Source organism: Oryctolagus cuniculus, chromosome 19 (genome assembly GCF_964237555.1).
Source record: "Oryctolagus cuniculus chromosome 19, mOryCun1.1, whole genome shotgun sequence".
NCBI lineage: Eukaryota > Metazoa > Chordata > Mammalia > Lagomorpha > Leporidae > Oryctolagus > Oryctolagus cuniculus.
In genome coordinates this window covers 62,597,068-62,616,173 of record NC_091450.1, presented here as the reverse complement: position 1 = coordinate 62,616,173, position 19,106 = coordinate 62,597,068, and the positions used below count along the sequence as shown (strand labels likewise).

At 38.2% G+C, this 19,106-nt stretch overlaps 1 pseudogene; it reads right to left on the bottom strand.

Moving 5' to 3' along the window:
* Positions 1-694: 694 nt before the first annotated feature.
* The window catches only part of LOC127488734 (uncharacterized), a 72,898-nt pseudogene continuing 54,486 nt past the window's right edge, over positions 695-19,106 (bottom strand).

Here is a 19,106-nt window from a genome sequence, read left to right as displayed (position 1 = left end):
ATAGAACTGATGCCAGGGTGTTAACCCACTGCACCACAGCACCAGCCCCTAGCCAATGATTTTTCTATCTTAGGGGAATAGTCCCTGCCACATCACTAAACCTAAAAACTGAAAATATGTTTTACTTAATTTATATAGAGGGAAATAGCATTTTGCAGTATTCTATGTAAAACAATTATACAGGGAAATGGTGATTGAGTGTGCTAAATAACTCTCATGATGTACTCATACGTGCATTTTGCTAACAGTATTTCCCTAAAATTCACCAACTCTTTAGAATGATACTTCCTGTGAAACAGCCGTGTCAGCTATCTAGTGCCATGAGGGCAGCTATGATGACAGAGTCGATAAATTCCCCAAAGAGCCACGGGGGTCAAAATAGTTATGGAACCAAACATAAACAGCCCACATTTCAAATTTAAGAATTACAGATTTGGTTTTATGAAGCAAGTTTTGAGAAGGATGGTTTCCTTTAATTTCAAATGTATTTTTCACTAATTTCCACTATAGAAGGATTTGTTTAATATGTTAATGACACGAATAACAAAAAAATTAAGGGGAAAATATACCCACAATAATTAGATGTGAAAATTAAACGATGCTTATGTTAAGTGGACAAAAATTACTGCTGTGAAAAAAAATGATTACCAAAATAATATGGGGGGAATTGAAGACATCTAAAATATTTCCACATGGTTTTGGTTTATTACATATTTTACAATGGTTTTTTAAAGACGATTTGAAGGCATTTGAAAAACATGAAAATTGTTTGAAATCGCTGTGTAGCAAATCCAAGTAGTTTAGAAGCATTATGCAGAGGTTTGCTAAGGAAGATGAAGTCCCCCCTCCCCACCATGAGACTGCACGTGGTGGCAGAGGTCTGCCCAGTTCCATCTCACAGCAGATGGCACGCAGACAAGGCATTATTATCCTGGAGGGAAGGGACTGGCGTTTGCACTGTGTGGGGGACAACCTGGCTTTAGTGTTCGCAGGAATTCTGCAAAAACAGGTTTATGATACCGGGAAGTTTGCCTGCAGCCTGTGCTTTTGACCAGTGTCTCTTCCTTTCTGTATTGCGTCTTCCCAGTCTTCTGATAGTGCGGTGACTATGAGAACACAAACATAGGTCCTCTGCTTTGGGGCTTGGTTCTCAAATATGCCCAGGAGTCTGCCTAGTTTTCATTAGACTCCAGCCTCCGGTAAACCTCTCACTGCAGCACCGCCAGGCTCCTCCCGGGCTCCACTCCACCTGGGACAACGCACTGGTCTTGGGAGCCAGTGTTGCCGGCTCTGGAAGCCCAGTCTCTCCGACGCTTCCGGAAGCCTGCGTCGCCCTAGGTCCGCGCCTTGTTGGGCTTGAACTTCATCACGGAGGCCGGTTCCTGCCCCCGCGCCTGCTCTGGCGGTGGCCACCCGGCCAGGGCACAGGGGCGAGGGCCAGTCTGGGCACAGGCGCGCTGGGCGCGGTGACCAGGGAGGCAGCGGTGCGGGGAGGGGCAGCGAGGGCAGTGGGTCCTGGAGCCACAGCCTCTGGGACTCCATGTGTGCCTGGAGAGAAGCGCCGCCTCTGCCTGGCGTCCACCACTGTCCATGCAGCCCGCGGTGCGCTGGCCTCCACCGGTTCCTGCCGCTGCCCCTCCGGGAAGAGCCTGGTTTGAGCCTTGCCTTGCGTGGAGGCACTCTCGAGGACTGGAGCCCACTTGGTAGCAGCTCCACGCTGCTGGCCTGGAATTCTTTATGCATTGTATTTGTTCTTTAATTTCATTCTCCAAACTTGCTTTATTGCTGTGTTGTATTTCTAAACAAAAAGAGAAAACATGCTTTATTTTCTTGTCAGAGTATGAGAACATTTCAGTGCATTATTTAAGCAAAACTGGTTACAGTCTAGGAGCATGTTTATTTCATAAGCCTGTGAAGTTTCTGGGGATTTTGTGGAAAGTAGATCTGATTTATTTGTGTGAGAACAACCTAAATTTCTGCAGGTTAACAAGCTCCACTGTGATTGCTGATTCTGCAATTCCATGAACTGTTCCTTGTATTGCAAATATTATAAGGCAAAGTCTGTGGCTTTTAGATTCAAAAACTTATGGAGAGAAAGGAATGGAGGAGTGGGGATAAGGAGGAGCAGAGGAATGATGGAATCGTGGTTGTTTCTGTAGTTGTACCTATAAATTGCATAAAATCTATTCTTTCTACATTAACAATTAAAAAGACATTTAACAAATAAAAATGTAAAGGATTTTTTAAAAATAAGAATAATATGTTGTTTAAATATATTTCCTTTAATAATGCCATGGTTCATGGAAACTAAATATACAGTTAATAAATGCACTTCAAGCTGGATGTTGCCATTGAAACTGAAACTATTTTGTTATACAAGATGTAAATCTATAAAAATTAATGATGTTCAATAAAGAACCAAGTACAAAGATTTAGTGGTTCTGTTGTAGGCAGGCATATAGGATAAAATTGATAAGGTTTGTGAGCTGGAAGACAACACCTTCACCATGCCCATGTGTGACCTCATGCCCCTACCTGACCACACCAGTGCATCCACGTGCCAATCAGACTAATTAACCACTCCCCTTTGGAAGTGGATTAAAGGCCTGGAACACTGGGCCTGGGCCTGGCTCTTTTTTTTTTTTTCTCCCTCTTTAGCCATTGCAAACCCTTGCTGCTCTGAGTCTTCAGAGCACATGGCCTTAGAGCCACCCACCCCAAGCTTCTTGGCCTGCATGTTCCTCCACATAGCTGGCTCCTGGTGCTCAGTATGAATCCAGATTTCCCTCTCGCTTTTAGATAGGACACTCTCTCCCTTATGCATTTCGCCCACTGAATAAAGAACTTAAAACTTATCATGCCACCTTGTTTATTTGTGCCAGTATTCAGAATTCTCTGAATTCGTGGCAAGAATCCACAGTCTTATTAATATCCTAAATTTATTGCTAAGCACCTGGTAACAGTTCTAAAAGACAAATATTAATCACTCATGATTGTTTTTATGATGCTTTTAAATTGTTTTAAGTGTATGCATTTTGCTGTTTTTCTCAAATATTAAAATTCCCTTAGTTATGAAATCTAAAAATATTACCTTTGAAATAGAGTCTGAGATGATAGAATGCCAAAATATTTTTGAATATATTGAATACATATATTTGAAACCTTTATATTAGTGGAGTGAAATATTTTAAGAATTTGAAGGCAATGAAATATATAATTGAGAAAGGGTGATCTGATGGTCATATTCAAAATGAATGAAATGGAGAAACCTTAAAGACAGGGCTTGAGTAGGATTACAGTATGTTTAAACATTTCATGAAGTTTTCTCTACTCTTACAGTTGAATTGATTCAAGGTCTTTCTTCATAGTACATTTTGTTCATTAACTCCCTCAACCAAATATAAAAGCTACTATGTTTAAATTTTATCTTATCATTGTCACCGTATAGTCACTACGTTGCCATAGTAAGTATTTTGTAGCATATTACACTACACATTATATGTATTAAAGCACTCAAAAATGATTAGAGAAGAAAAAAGTTTCAAATATCAATAATTACTTTATATTGATAAAGAGCAAGTGCACATTGTAATTTAAATTCCTTCCAAATTTTAGAATCTGTGTATTGTAAAATCTGAAGATAAAAATGTAAATATATTTTGTATTAGTCTTATATTTAGCAGACACTTGATTTCTCAGGTCTTTTTTAATTCCTAAAATTACTCTCCATGAAAAATTCCAACACTGGAAAGAGTGGCCAGGTACACTGTAAGAAACATAAGCACCAAAAACAATAAAAACAATTACCTAGTCTAAATAGAAGATAACATTAAAAATGATGAGTTCTGCCAAGGTAGAACTTGGCCTTGTGGACAGGATTCTCATTGATTGTAGAGAGTTCCAGAATTCCATTGCACTAACAGCAATGGTTCTCAGGGGTGGGTGCTAATGGGCTTCAGAGAACATTGGTCAAAGTCTAGAGTGATTTTTGGGAGCTATTCCTGCAAAAGCGGGTGGCTACTGGCTTGTGGTAGCCCAGCAGTAGTAGAGGCTATGAAATGATGCTAAGTATCATACAATGTAAAGAGCATATCCTTTTGCACATAATTATCCCTCCTAAAAGAGCAATAGTGCTAAAGAAGCCAGATTTAGAGCCTTATTTGCTTTGGCATTACATTTATGCTTTCACATGACTGTGTTTTATCATAAACCAGTTTTATAAAGACTTTTTGAAATCTATGTAATCTACATAAAATTTTGTGATAATGGACTTTATAAAGTAAGTATAAACTATAAAAATAAACCTCACTTTTACATGATTTAACTAAAGTCAGTTTCATTAATAAAAATTTTATTCACAATCTCCTTATTACTATGCATACAAGGAGTGATGCATAAACCTCATTTTTATCTTCAAGATTATGAACCTAAATCTGAGGTCTGCAATACTTAGGTTTCCAAACGTTCTCTACTCCCACCTGTTTCCTGCACCAACAAACATCACTGAGATGAGATTTCTATTGAAAAGATCAACATAGTGGTAGTATTATGAAATTATAAAAAGAACTAAGGCAAGTTTCCTTTTTATGATTCTTTAAAACATGGGTAAAAAGTATTGGGGAAAAGAAACAAATAGTTTTACTAGATAAGTGATTGGTTTGAATGTGTCCCCAGAATTCATTTGTAGGAAATTTAATCCTCAGATTTTTAAGAGGTGACTATGTCATTAATGGATTAATGATTTTCTCAGAGCAGTGGCTTTCTGATAGGTGGTAAGTTGAGTTTCTTTCTTTCCTGTCCTTTGAACATACTCTCCAAACTTTCTGCCTTCTTTCATGAGACGACATAACAAGAATGACCTCCTTTCATGAGATGACATAAGAATAACCTTGCCAGATGTGAGCACCATGCTATTGAACTTTCTAGCATCCATAACTGAAAAACAGTAAATTTCTTGTCCCTATAGATTATCCATTCTTAGCTTCTCTCTTATAGCTGCATAATGAGACTGAAGACAATAAATGAGAGATACATTTAGACAATACTGGGTAAGACAGAACTGCAATGTGAGATAATATTCATACTGAGATTACTGGTTCCCTCAGTGACTTCTTGAAAAAAGAAATACACATTTTAAGAAAAATTAAAAATTGAAAAATAAATTAAACTGAATTATTTTTATTTCCATTTATAAATGATAAAAGCCATTCTGCTGATGGATATGAATTTGGAGATTTTAGTAGCACAAAAATATGTAGGAAGACAAAATTTGATGAAAAATTTAAAATGCATTAGCGACTTACGGAAGAACAGTGAACAACCAGAAGATACAATTCTTTATAATGAAAGTGGATTGGAAAAAGTTGATTCTGACCTCAAATCACATGTAAGGATTTGAGCATGTTTCATGCTGGCATATCCACAAGACAGGACAAGGGAATTCTCTAGAAGATTATATAGATTTATAGAATAAAGGAAAATCAGGGAACTGGCATCCATAATAAAGATAAAAAGAGACTCAATAGAAGAGAGAATTTGATAGGTATTGAATAAAATTAAAAAATGAGCTAAGAATGAGTATTTTTGCTCTTAACACTGTATTTATGGGCCGGCACCATGGTGTAGTAGCCTAAGCCTCTGTCTTCAGTCCCAGCATCCTAATGGGCAATGGCTCATGTCTCAGCTGAACCTCTTCTACTCAAGCCCCCTGCCAATGGCCTGGGAAAGCAGTGGAGGATGGCTCAAGTGCTTGGGCCCTGACATCCATGTGGGAGACCCAGAGGAAACTCCTGGCTTCTTGCTTCAGATAAGCCCATCTCCTGCAGTGACAGGCGTTTAGGAAGTGAACCAGCAGATGTTAAGGCCTTTCTCTCTGCCTCTTTCTGTAATTCTAACTCTCAAATAAATAAATAAATAAAATCCTATACCTTTGAAATGTATGACATTTTCCCCTTATATAAATAAAAGTAAAAACAGGATAAATATTTTGAATGATTGTCCCCCTTTTTGCCACTATCCATGAATGAATTTACTCAAGAAATATATTGTCCCATTCTCAGTGACATGTTTTCAAAGGCAAATTTTGCCAAAACAATGAAAAATGTAATATGGCTCATTTGGTGGTCATTATCCACCAAATAATGATTTATATGTAGAATATATTTGCTCATCTGTCAAAAATTTTGTTTGACATCAAATGGTATATTTGAGTATAATACATTTGAACTTACTGTTAAATATTTCAAAAATAATATTTTGTATAATAAACATGATTTCTATATCTTGGAAATTTTCACTCAAAAATAAAACAAAAATTGTTTCAGAGAGCAGGCATTTAGCCTATTGTCTAAAACACCAGTTATGAATCCTGTCTTATTTTGGAGTGCCTGAGAGCAATATTCAGATGCTGCTTCTAGCTCCTGCTTCCTGCTAATGCAGCCATGACTCAAGTATTTGCATACATAACACACATATTTGATTGAGTTCTTTGCTTCCAGCTTTGGCTTAGCCCATTCTTGGTGGCATTAGAGGAATGAACTTACTTTTTCTTAATTTTTTTTTGCTTTTTCTTCTGAATGTTATAAAGCTATCACAATGTACTTAATTTATGTTTTATATTCACTGATAGGTAATTTGAATGGCTTTCCCATCTACACAGCCGCTTAGAAACAGCGCTACATAATCAAACAACTAATCATTTTTTCTATATTATATAGCATAATCCAAACAGCAAAGCCTCAAATCGTCCATAAAATATTCTCTCTTCAAGTGTAAAATATTAAAAATCAGGTAATCTGCGTATTCTCCCATAATTGATATGCAAGACACAGGCTTAATTCCAAGACCATTAATTTATTTTCCCTCTTGTAAATATTTTTGAAGATTCATTTAAGCCTTCATTGAAATCATTTTAAGCACTAAAATTTGATGTCCTGAAATGTGTTTTTGTATTAGAGAATAAATTTATCCTTATACTATAATTTGTTAGCCATCATGCTGTAGTTTACCTTCCATATCAACTTTCATTTTATAATCCACAAGAATAACTGATCAGCCTTCTCATTTAATTTCAAAGGGGGCATTAACAAGCAGAGATATGAGTAAACAGCAAGGATGGGAAGATGATTTTGTGAATGGTTTAAGCATTGTATTAAGAATGTTTTCAGGGCCGGCACTGTGGTGCAGTGGGTTAAAGCCCTGGCCTGAAGTGCTGGCATCCCATATGGGTGCCAATTCTAGTCCTGGCTGCTCCTCTTCCAATCCAGCTCTCTGCTTTGGCCAGGGATAGCAGAAGATGTCCCAAGTCCTCAGGCCCCTGCACCCACATGGGAGACCTGGAAGAAGCTCCTGGCTCTTGGATTCGGATCAGCACAGTTCGGGCTGTTGTGGTCATCTGGGGAGTGAACCAGCGGATGGAAGACCTCTCTCTGTCTCTACCTCTCTATAACTCTGTCTTTTAAATAAATAAAATAAATCTAAAAAAAGAATGCATTGAATAACAATGTAAATTTTATGGGTTTTTGTTTTCACTGATATGTAAAATTCTTCATGTTTATGGGATATTGGGAGATGTTTGATATCTGTCCTTATTTTGTAATTTCCAGTTTGGGTAAACATATACATCTTCTCAAATATTTAATATTTCTTAATGGTGAGAACATACTAAATAATTTCTTCTCATTTTAGAGAAATATGCCATAAATTATCATTATCAATAATATCATACTGTGAAACACAACAGTATTTCTTTCCTCTATGGAACCATAACTGGTACCAATTAAATACTTTTCAATACATCTCCTCCCTTTTACTCTCCACAGCTTCTGTGAACCCTCATTATACTATTTATCTACATAACATTGATCTTTTTATATTATTGCATAGAAGTGAGATCATGAAGTGAGTACTTCTCTTTCTGTGATTGGCTTGTTTCTAATGATCTCCAGTTCCATATACATTATTGTAAATGGCACGATGTCATCTTTTTAATTGCTGAATAGTAATCCACTGTGCATATATGTGCTACATTTTTTCATTCATCAGTGGATGGACATTATGCTTCAATTTCTTGATTATATTTAAGAGTGCTGAAATTTATGGTTGTCAGTTTTATTTGTATTTTTATTTTGGAGTAGCAAAGAATTTGCTGCTTTTGCCTTAACAGCCATGTGTGGAAATGCTCCATGGAAAAACAAAAGTGAGTGTGGTTGATATATTCAAATCATACATATTAGTCAAATAATGCATACAAAAATCATATGTATTAATGTTACTAGTAACTTGACTTAATTTTAATACATATTTATCTTGCACTACTTACCTAATTATTAAAGTAGAATACACTACATTCTACACTTCCAAAATTTAATTTCCTTATCAGTTTGAATTTTCAATAGTTTTGACTGTATATAATTAATTGATATTTTGAGTGGTGCATGTAATTTGTTATATTTAATTTAGAAATTATGTAAACACATAATGTCTATCTTTATCATATCTTTATCATATTTAATAACTTCATTATTATATTACACATATCAGATGTTAACAGAGACACTTAATATTTTTATGTTGATGCCTATTGTGTCTCTGCCATTTTTTACCTTTTTTTAAACATTATTTAACTATTATTTTAGGTAATGTGAAACTATCTTTCCTATTTCTAATAAATTATATCTAATATGTAATTAACCACTGGCCTTTAGTTTATCAATATTTATGCTAGTTTTATGTTTCCTCATATTTTGTCTCTTTTCTGGTGCCATCACCCCCAACACACTTTTTCTGGGGGGAGGTCAATGTGAGGCATATCACTATCTTTTTTAATGGTAATATATAATGTAAAAACAGTTAATTTGGTACATTTGCCATAAAAATCTATTCTTACCCTTGTTGTTTTTCTTCTCCAAATAAGAAATACCAGGCTATTGAGATTCCCACACTCTCTTCCTCCCTAGGTATGACCTTTGCAAGATTTTACTTACCACACTCCTCTCATCTGACTCTGAGCTTGGCCATGTTTCTATTTTGGGTTTCCTTGTAATATATCTATTATAGTTCAAGAATCCTCTTCAACATAATTATTACAATCTCAGGCATTCCTATAATACTATCTAGATGTAAGCATACATATGTGGATAGATTATGGATCAAAATTTAGATAATTATAGATAAGTGGTAGATAAAAAGATGATGAATGTTTATTCATTCATAGCTATCCTTCCTTCCACATTTTATCTTATTCAAATTTTTATCGGCGTTAACAAATTATTTCATACAAGTCTTTTTAAGAATATTTCTATCAGATAAAGGTCATGACTGATCTAATCTTTCTAAATATATATCACTTTGATGAATGAATACATAGTTCCTCAATAAGGATACTGAGTGGGCCAGCACCGTGGCACAGTAGGTTAATCCTCTGCCTGCAGTGCTGGCATCCCATATGGGCACCGGTTCTAGTCCTGGCTGCTCCTCTTCTGATACAGCTCTCTGCTATGGCCTGGGATAGCAGTGGAGGATGGCCCAAATCCGTGGGCCCCTGCACCCACATGGGAGACCTGGAGGAGGCTCCTGACTCCTGGTGCAGCTCTGGCCGGTGTGGCCATCTGGGGAGTGAACCGACAGAGGGAACAACTCCCTCTCTCTCTGCCTCTCTTCTCTCTTTGTAACTCTGACTTTTTAATAAAATCAATAAAATCTTTAAAAAAAAAAGTAAGGACACTGAGTTTCAGGCTTTATCTTTGTTGTGTAGATGAGATTCCACAGTTATCTAGCTTCAAATCTTTCAGTTAAAGTTAATATCAGCTTATTATTTCCACTTTTGTGAATCACTGATTTCCTTCAATTGGAAACCTGTAAAATTTCTGTTAACTTATGGAGATTATATTTTTGAGTATATGTTTTTTTTTTTATTCCTGCCTTGAATTTGGGGAGAAAAGAAAAACTGTAAAATTTAATCTTGGGAATTTTTATATTTATAATTTCTTATATTTTGGTATCCTACAGTTGAGCATATAAATTTGAGGGTCATAACTTTTTTTTAACTTTTATTTAATGAATATAAATTTCCAAAGTACGATTTATGGATTACAATGGCTTCCCCCACATACCGTCCCTCCCACCCACTACCCTCCCCTTTCCCACTCCCTCTCCACTTCCATTCACATCAAGATTCATTTTCGATTATCTTAATATACAGAAGATCAGTTTAGTATACATTAAGTAACGATTTCAACAGTTTGCTCCCACACAGAAACATAAAGTGAAAAATAATAGATGATTTTATTTATTTATTTATTTATTTTTATTTATTTATTTATTTTTTGACAGGCAGAGTGGATAGGGAGAGAGAGAGAGACAGAGAGAAAGGTCTTCCTTTTGCCGTTGGTTCACCCTCCAATGGCCGCCACGGCCGGCGCGCTGCGGCCGGTGCACCGCGCAGATCCGATGGCAGGAGCCAGGAGCCAGGTGCTTTTCCTCGTTTCCCATGGGGTGCAGGGCCCAAGCACCTGGGTCATCCTCCACTGCACTCCCTGGCCACAGCAGAGGGCTGGCCTGGAAGAGGGGCAACCGGGACAGAATCCGGCGCCCCGACCGGGACTAGAACCTGGAGTGCTGGCGCCGCTAGGTGGAGGATTAGCCTAGTGAGCCGTGGCGCCGGCCGAAGATTTTTTTTAAATGATGATGAAATCAGATCAGACCTATTGTCATGTTTAATCCCAGTGAGAGTCAAGTTGGGAGTTGATAATTTCTTTCTTTTTTTTTTTTTTTTACAGAGGATCAGTTTAGTATACATTAAGTAAAGATTTCAACAGTTTGCACCCCCATAGAAACACAAAGTGAAATATATTGTTTGAGTACTCATTATAGCATTAAATCTCAATACACAGCACATTAAGGACAGAGATCCTACATGAGGAGTAAGTGCACAGTGACTCTTGTTGTTGACTTTACCAATTGACACTCCTGTCTATGGCATCAGTAGTCTCCCTATGCTCCAGTCATGAGTTTCCAAGGCTATGGAAGCCCTCTGAGTTCTCCGATTCTTATCTTCTTTAGACAAGGTCATAGTCAAACTGGAGGTTCCCTCCTCCCTTCAGAGAAAGGTACCTCCTTCTTTGAAGACCTGTTCTTTCCACTGGGATCTCACTCGCAGAGATCTTTTGCCAGAGTGTCTTGGCTTTCCATGCCTGAAATACTCTCATAGGCTTTTCAGCCAGATCCAAATGCCTTTAGGGCTGATTCTGAGGCCAGAGTGCTATTTAGGACATCTGCCATTCTATGAGTCTGCTGAGTATCTCACTTCCCATGTTGGATCACTCTCCCCTTTATTTATTCTATCGGTTAGTGTTAGCAGGTACTAGACTTGTTTATGTGATCCCTTTGACTCTTAGTCCTTTCATTATGATCAATTGTGAACTGAAATTGATCACTTGGAATAGTGAGATGGCATTGGTACATGCCACCCTGATGGGATTGAATTGGAATCCCCTGGTATTTTTTAACTCTACCATTTGGGGCAAGTCAGCTTGAGCATGTCCCAAATTATACATCTCTTCCCTCTCTTATTCCCACTCTTATGTTTAACAGGGATCACATTTCAGTTAATTTTTCAACACTTAAGAATAACTGTGTATTAATTACAGAATTAAACCAGTCATATTAAGTAGAACAGCCAAAAAAACTACTAAGAGGGATAATGTATTAAGTTGTTCATTAACAGTCAGGGCTATGCTGATCAAGTCACCATTTCCCATAGTGTCCATTTCACTTCAGGAGGTTTCCTTTTTGATGTTCAGTCAGTTGTCACCGATCAGGGAGAACATATGGTATTTGTCCCTTTGGGACTGGCTTATTTCACTCAGCATGATGTGTTCCAGATTCCTCCATTTTGTTGCAAATGACTGGATTTCGTTGTTTCTTACTGCGGTATAGTATTCTAAAGAGTACATATCCCATAATTTCTTTATCCAGTCTACCGTTGATGAGCATTTAGGTTGGTTCCAGGTCTTGGCTATTGTGAATTGAGCTGCAATAAACATTAGGGTGCAGACCGCTTTTTTGTTTGCCAATTTAAATTCCTTTGGGTAAATTCCAAGGAGTGGGATGGCTGGGTCGAATGGTAGGGTTATCTTCAGGTTTCTGAGGAATCTCCAGACTGACTTCCATAGTGGCTTGACCAGTTTGCATTCCCACCAACAGTGGGTTAGTGTCCCTTTTTCCCCACATCCTCGCCAACATCTGTTGTTGGTAGATTTCTGCATGTGAGCCATTCTAACCGGGGTGAGTTGAAACCTCATTGTGGTTTTGATTTGCATTTCCCTGATTGCTAATGACCTTGAATATTTTTTCATGTGCCTGTTGGCCATTTGGATGTCCTGTTTTGAAAAATGTCTATTGAGGTCCTTGGCCCATCTTTTAAGTGGGTTGTTGGTTTTGTTTTTGTGGAGTTTCTTGATCTCTTTGTAGATTCTGGTTATTAACCCTTTATCTGTTGCATAGTTTGCAAGTATTTTTTCCCATTCTGTCGGTTGTCTCTTCACTCTCCTGACTGTTTCTTTTGCAGTACAGAAACTTCTCAATTTGATGCAATCCCAATAGTTAATTTTGGCTTTGACTGCCTGTGCCTCCCAGGTCTTTTCCAGAAACTCTTTGCCTCTGCCAATATCTTGAAGGGTTTCTCCAATGTTCTCTCATAACTTGATGGTGTCAGGTCGTAGATTTAGGTCTTTAATCCATGTTGAGTGGATTTTTGTGTAAGGTGTAAGGTAGGGGTCTTGCTTCATGATTCTGCACGTGGAAATCCAGTTTTCCCAGCACCATTTATTGAATAGACTGTCCTTGCTCCAGGAATTAGTTTTAGATCCTTGACCAAATATAAGTTGGCTGTAGATGTTTGGGTTGATTTCTGGTGTTTCAATTCTGTTCCATTGGTCTATCCAACTGTTTCTGTACCAGTACCATACTATTTTGATTACAACTGCCCTGTAGGATGTCCTGAAATCTGGTATTGTGATGCCTCCGGCTTTGTTTTTGTTGTACAAGATTGCTTTAGCTATTCGAGGTCTCTTGTGCCTCCATATGAATTTCAGCATCATTTTTTCCAGATCTGAGAAGAAGTTCTTCGGTATCTTGATTGGTATTGCATTGAATCTATAAATTGCTTTTGGGAGAATGGACATTTTGATGATATTGATTTTTCCAATCCATGAGCATGGAATATTTTTTCCATTTCTTGGTATCCTCTTCTATTTCTTTCTTTAAGGTTTTGTAATTTTCATCGTAGAGATCTTTAACGTCCTTGGTTAAGTTTATTCCAAGGTATTTGATTGTTTTTTTGGAGCTATGTGAATGGGATTGATCTTAGAAGTTCTTCCTCAGCCATGTCATTGTCTGTGTATATAAAGGCTGTTGATTTTTGTGCATTGATTTTATACCCTGCTACTTTGCCAAAATCTTCTAAGAGTTCCAATAGTCTCTTAGTAGAGTTCTTTGGGTCCCCTAAATAAAGAATCATGTCATCTGCAAAGAGGGATAGTTTGAGTTCTTCCTTCCCAATTTGTATCCCTTTAATTTCTTTTTCTTGCCTAATAGCTCTGGCTAGAACCTCCAGAACTATATTGAATAGCAGTGGTGAGAATGGACATCCCTGTCTGGTACCAGATCTCAGTGGAAATGCTTCCAACTTTTCCCCATTCAATAGGATGTTGGCTGTGGGTTTTTCATAGATTGCTTTGATTGTATTGAGGAATGTTCCTTCCAAACCCAGTTTGCTTAGAGTTTTCATCATGAATGGGTGTTGTATTTTATCAAATGCTTTCTCGGCATCTATTGAGATAATCATATGATTTTTCTTCTGCAGTCTGTTAATGTGGTGTATCACATTGATTGTCTTGCGCACATTAAACCATCCCTGCATACCAGGGATAAATCCCACTTGGTCTGGGTGGATGATCTTTCTGATGTGTTGTTGCATTCTATTGGCCAGAATTTTATTGAGGATTTTTGCATCTATGTTCATCAGGGATATTGGTCTATAATTCTCTTTCAGTGCTGCATCTTTTTCCGGCTTAGGAATTAAGGTGATGCTGGCTTCATAGAAAGAATTTGGGAGGATTCCCTCTTCTTCAATTGTTCTGAATAGTTTGAGAAGAATTGGAGTTAGTTCTTCTTTAAATGTCTGGTAGAATTCAGCAGGGAATCCATCTGGTCCTGGGCTTTTCTTTGTTGGGAGGGCCCTTATTACTGTTTCAATTTCTGTCTCAGTTATGGGTCTGTTTAGGTTTTCGATGTCTCCCTGGTTCAATTTAGGTATGTTGCATGTGTCCAGGAATGTATCCATTTCTGATAGGTTTCCCTGTTTGCTGGCATACAAGTCCTTGTAGTAATTTCTGATGATTCTTTTTATTTCTGTGTTGTCTGTTGTTATGCTTCCTTTTTCATCTCTGATTTTATTGATTTGGGTCTTTTCTCTTCTTTTTTTAGTTAGTTGGGCCAATGGGGTGTCAATTTTGTTTATTTTTTCAAAAAACCAGCTCCTCGTTAGGCTGATTTTTTGTAATGTTGTTTTGGATTCAATCCTGTTGATTTCTTCTCTGACTTTAATTATTTCTCTTCTCCTGCTAGATTTGGGTCTGGTTTGCTGTAGGTTTTCTAGATCCTTGAGGTGAATTGAAAGCTCATCTCTTTGGTGCCTTTCCAATTTCTTGATGTAGGCACCTATTGATATAAACTTTCCTCTTAACACTGCTTTTGCTGCATCCCATAAGTTTTGGTATGTTGTGCTGTTATCCTCATTTACTTCCAGAAAATTTTTTATTTCTCTTTTAAATTCTTCTATGACCCATTGTTCATTCAGGAGCATGTTGTTCAATCTCCATGTGTTTGCGTATGCTCTAGGGGTTCCTGAGTTGCTAATTTGCAACTTCATTCCTTTATGGTCTGAGAAGCTGCATGGTATGTATGATTCTAATTCTTTTGAATTTCCTGAGACTTGCTTTATGGCCTAGTATGTGGTCAATCCTAGAGAAGGTTCCATGTACTGCTGAGAAGAATGTAAAATCTTTAGGTGTAGGATTGAAAGTTCTGTATATATCTGTTAGATCCATTTGGGCTATAGTGTCGTTTAAATCTACTGTATCCTCGTTGATCTTCTGTCCTATTGATCTGTCTATTTCTAAGAGTGGAGTATTGAAGTCCCCCAGTACTATTGTATTGGGGTCTAAGTCTCCCTTTAAGTCCGTTAACAAATCTTTTAGATAAACCGGTGCCCTGTAGTTAGGTGCATATACATTGATAATTGTTATATCTTCCTGTCGAATTGATCCCTTAATCATTATGTAGTGTCCCTCTTTGTCTCTCTTAACGGTTTTTGTGGTAAAGTTTATGGTGTCTGAAATTAAGATGGCTACGCCCACTCTTTTTTAATTTCTGTTGGCATGGTATATCTTTTTCCAGCCTTTCACTTTCAGTCTGTATGGATCTTTGTTGGAAAGATGTGTTTCTTGTAAGCAGCAAATAGATGGGTTTTGTTCCTTAACCCAATCAGCCAATCAGTGTCTTTTAACTGGACAGTTCAGGCCATTCATGTTCAATGTGACTAATGATAAGTGGTAACTTTGCCCTGCCATTTGCCAAAGATAAGTTCTAATATATGCTTTGAATTCCCTGTGATCTTGTGCTGTGAGCTTTCCTTCCTTGGTTTCCTTCCTTTACCTTCTTTCATATTGATGACCGTGTTTCTTTGTTTCTGTGTGTAACACATCTTTAAGCATCTTTTGCAGGGCTGGACGAGTGGCAACAAATTTAATTTCTGTTTGTTATGAAAAGGCTTTATTTCACCTTCATTCACAAATGATAGCTTTGCAGGATATAATATTCTGGGCTGGCAGTTGTTCTCTCTTAATACCTGGGCTATATCTCGCCATTCCCTCCTAGCTTGTAGAGTTTCTGATAAGAAGTCAGCTGTGAGTCTGATTGGAGATCCTCTGAGAGTAATCTGACGTTTCTCTCTTGCACATTTTAGGATCTTTTCTTTATGTTTCACTGTGGAGAGTTTAATTACAACGTGTCGTGGTGAGGATCTCTTTTGGTCGTGTTTATTAGGGGTCTGTGAGCTTCCTGTACTAGGATTTCTCTGTCCTTCTCCAAACCTGGGAAATTTTCTGCTAATATCTCACTAAAAAGGCCTTCTAATCCTTTCTCCCTCTCCATGCCTTCAGGAACTCCTAGAACCCGAATGTTGGGTTTTTTAATAGTATCCTGAAGATTCCCGACAATATGTTTTAGATTTCTAATTTCCTCTTCTTTTCTTTGGTTTGACTGTATCCTTTCCTGTTCTCTGTCTTCTAAGTCCGATATTCTCTCTTCTGCTTCACCCATTCTGTTTGTAAGGTTCTCTATTGTGTTTTTCATTTGATCTATTGAATTCTTCACTTCAGTCACTATCCCAGTTTCCTATTGTACTAGTTGTTTTGTTTCATTTTGATTCCTCCTTAATATTTCATTTTCACGAGAGAGATTTTCTATCTTGTCCATTAAGGATTTCTGTAGTTCAAGAATTTGTTTTTGAGAACTTCTTAATGTTCTTATCAATTTTTTGAGATCTGCTTCTTGCATTTCTTCTATGTCATCATCCTCATAATCTTGAATTGGGGTGTCTTTTTCATTTGAGGGCTTCATGGTGATTTCCTTGTTTTTATTACCTTGGTTTTTGCATTTGTTATTTGGCATATTGGAGATATTTGGTTTCTTCACTGTGGTGCTTTTTCTTATTATACTATGGCTCTAGATTAAGTGGACTATCTGTTTTTGATGGAGCCTTAGGGCTAGAGATGGGTGTGGCCTGAGAGCTCTGTTGGTGTGCCAAAGGTGACACTCCCAGGTTAGGCGTGGTAAACCTCTCTCTCTCTCTCTCTCTCTTTTTTTTTTTTGATTCAAAAGGGAAGTTATTCTGCACAGCTGAACGAAGTTGGAGGTAGTTAGCAGGCAAATGATATACCCGCAGGAGCCAGAGATCGGAAGCTCTTTCCCAAGGACCACACAGGGAATCTGTTCGGCCCTCAGAGTGGGCTCAAATTCTCCTTCAGTCTCCCACTGGGTTGCCAAAGTTACGGAATTGTAGCATCTCTGGAGAGTGCTCACATGAATTCCGTGAGTTCTCTCCCCCACCGTCTCTTTTTTCACAGTCTCAGTTCAGTAGCACCACAAATTTACTAGGTCCTAATCTCCTGTTAATTCACCCCGCCCAGAGTCAGGTTTTTCTGCTAGGCTCAGGGCCGGTGCAGACCTGAGGTCGCTCTGCTTATGACGTATGTCCAAGATGGCGCCTGCTCTTTGTCTTGCTCGCCCTTGAGAGGTGAGCGGAGAGAGAGAAACCCGTGTCCGTACCAGTCACCTTTTTTTTTTCCTCTCTCTCTCTTCCAGTTAGCCTGGTGAAGTTCCCCCCCCCCCGGGGGGTCGTTCCCTCTAGTCTCCTCTCTCCACTTGCCTGCCGGTGTCTCGGGCTATTGAGGTTCGGCTCACCTCGCGTTCCAGCGCTGGTGTGTTGAGTCTGCCGCTGGTGTCCCGAACTGTGGGCTCCCACACTCTCCACGCAGGTCCGCTCCCCTTCCAGTGCCGATGTGTGGACTCAGAGTCCTGGACGTCCCAAGTCTCCCTGCTGTTGCGCAGCTCGGTCCCGCGGCTCGGCTTCCGCAGCTCGGTCCTGCGGCTCGGTCCCGCGGCTTGGCTTCCGCGCGGTGGGCGACCTTGTTCTCCCAGTAGGTCCTCCGATTCACGGCCACTGGATCCAGAAGAGTTTCCTCTGCAATATTTTCCTGGTTCTTTTTTCTGAGGCTACCGTAACTCCCCTTTTATTAAACTAAATTTTCCCGGACTATCGGTGCGCGCCCTCACTATTCCGCCATCTTGGCTCTGCCCCCATGTTGTAATTAATACTCACTGTCTGTAGTCTAGTTCCTTTTCTTCATTTTCCATTATTTTCACCTTCCTGAAAATTGATTTATGGAGCTGACTGTAACAGAAGTTGCTTAAGTATTCAAGAGATGTATATAGTTAACAGAAGCTCCAACTAATCTAAAGTAGAAAGGCAGAGTTACAGCAAGGCAGAGGCAGAAAGAGAGAAAGGACACTCTTTCAAACTCAATCTATGTGACAATATCACTGTAATACAAAAGTCAGCCAAAGACAGAATAAAAAAGACAGCTAGAAACCAGTATCCTTGAGATAGATGAAAAAGTCTGCAACAAAATATGCCAAAAAAACTCCTAAGGCACATTAAAAAGATTATTCACCATGATTAAATAAGATTCGTCCTGGGAATGTAAGACTGATTCCACATATACACATATGCAGTTAGATTGACTATAATCAGAAAAACAAAAGATAACACGGGCTGGCAAGGATGAAGAGAGGAGAAGGTTTTTACACTGTCAATGGGAATATTTATTAGTACAGTTATAGAGGAAAAATGTGCTCTTTCCTGGAAAAACTGGAAACAACATTATACGATGTAGCTATCCCACAATTGGGTGTTTATCAAAGGGAAATAAGATCAGTTGTTGAAGAGATACCTGCATTCCCATGTTTATTGCAGCACTATTCATAATATCTGAGAAAGAGAAACAATCTCATTGTCTACCCAGTCCTGAATGGATAAAGGAATGCGGTATGCTTTCACAATAGAGTACTCTTCAGTCATAAACAAGACTGGAAATTTTCATTTCCAACAACATATATGGAACTGGAGGTCAGTTAAGTGAAATTAGCCAAACAAAATTAAAGAAGACATGTATTGGGTGATCTTACTCATTCATATGTGGAATCTAAAAAGGCTTACAGAATTTAAAAATATAATGGTGGGGATTACTGAGGGGTGTGAGAGATGGAATAATTTTAACTAACAAACACTAAGTTACTTAGAAGTAAGTAGTTCTGGTATTCCATTGCACAGTAAACAGTAAAATGTCTACATGTTATAAAAATATATATTTTTCTTAAAAACTTTAGAAGAAAATATTTTGAAAGTTTTCATGATAATGAAATGTTAATTGCTCAAAAATGCATATTTAACTCAATTTATTATTATTCAATGTGTGTATGTA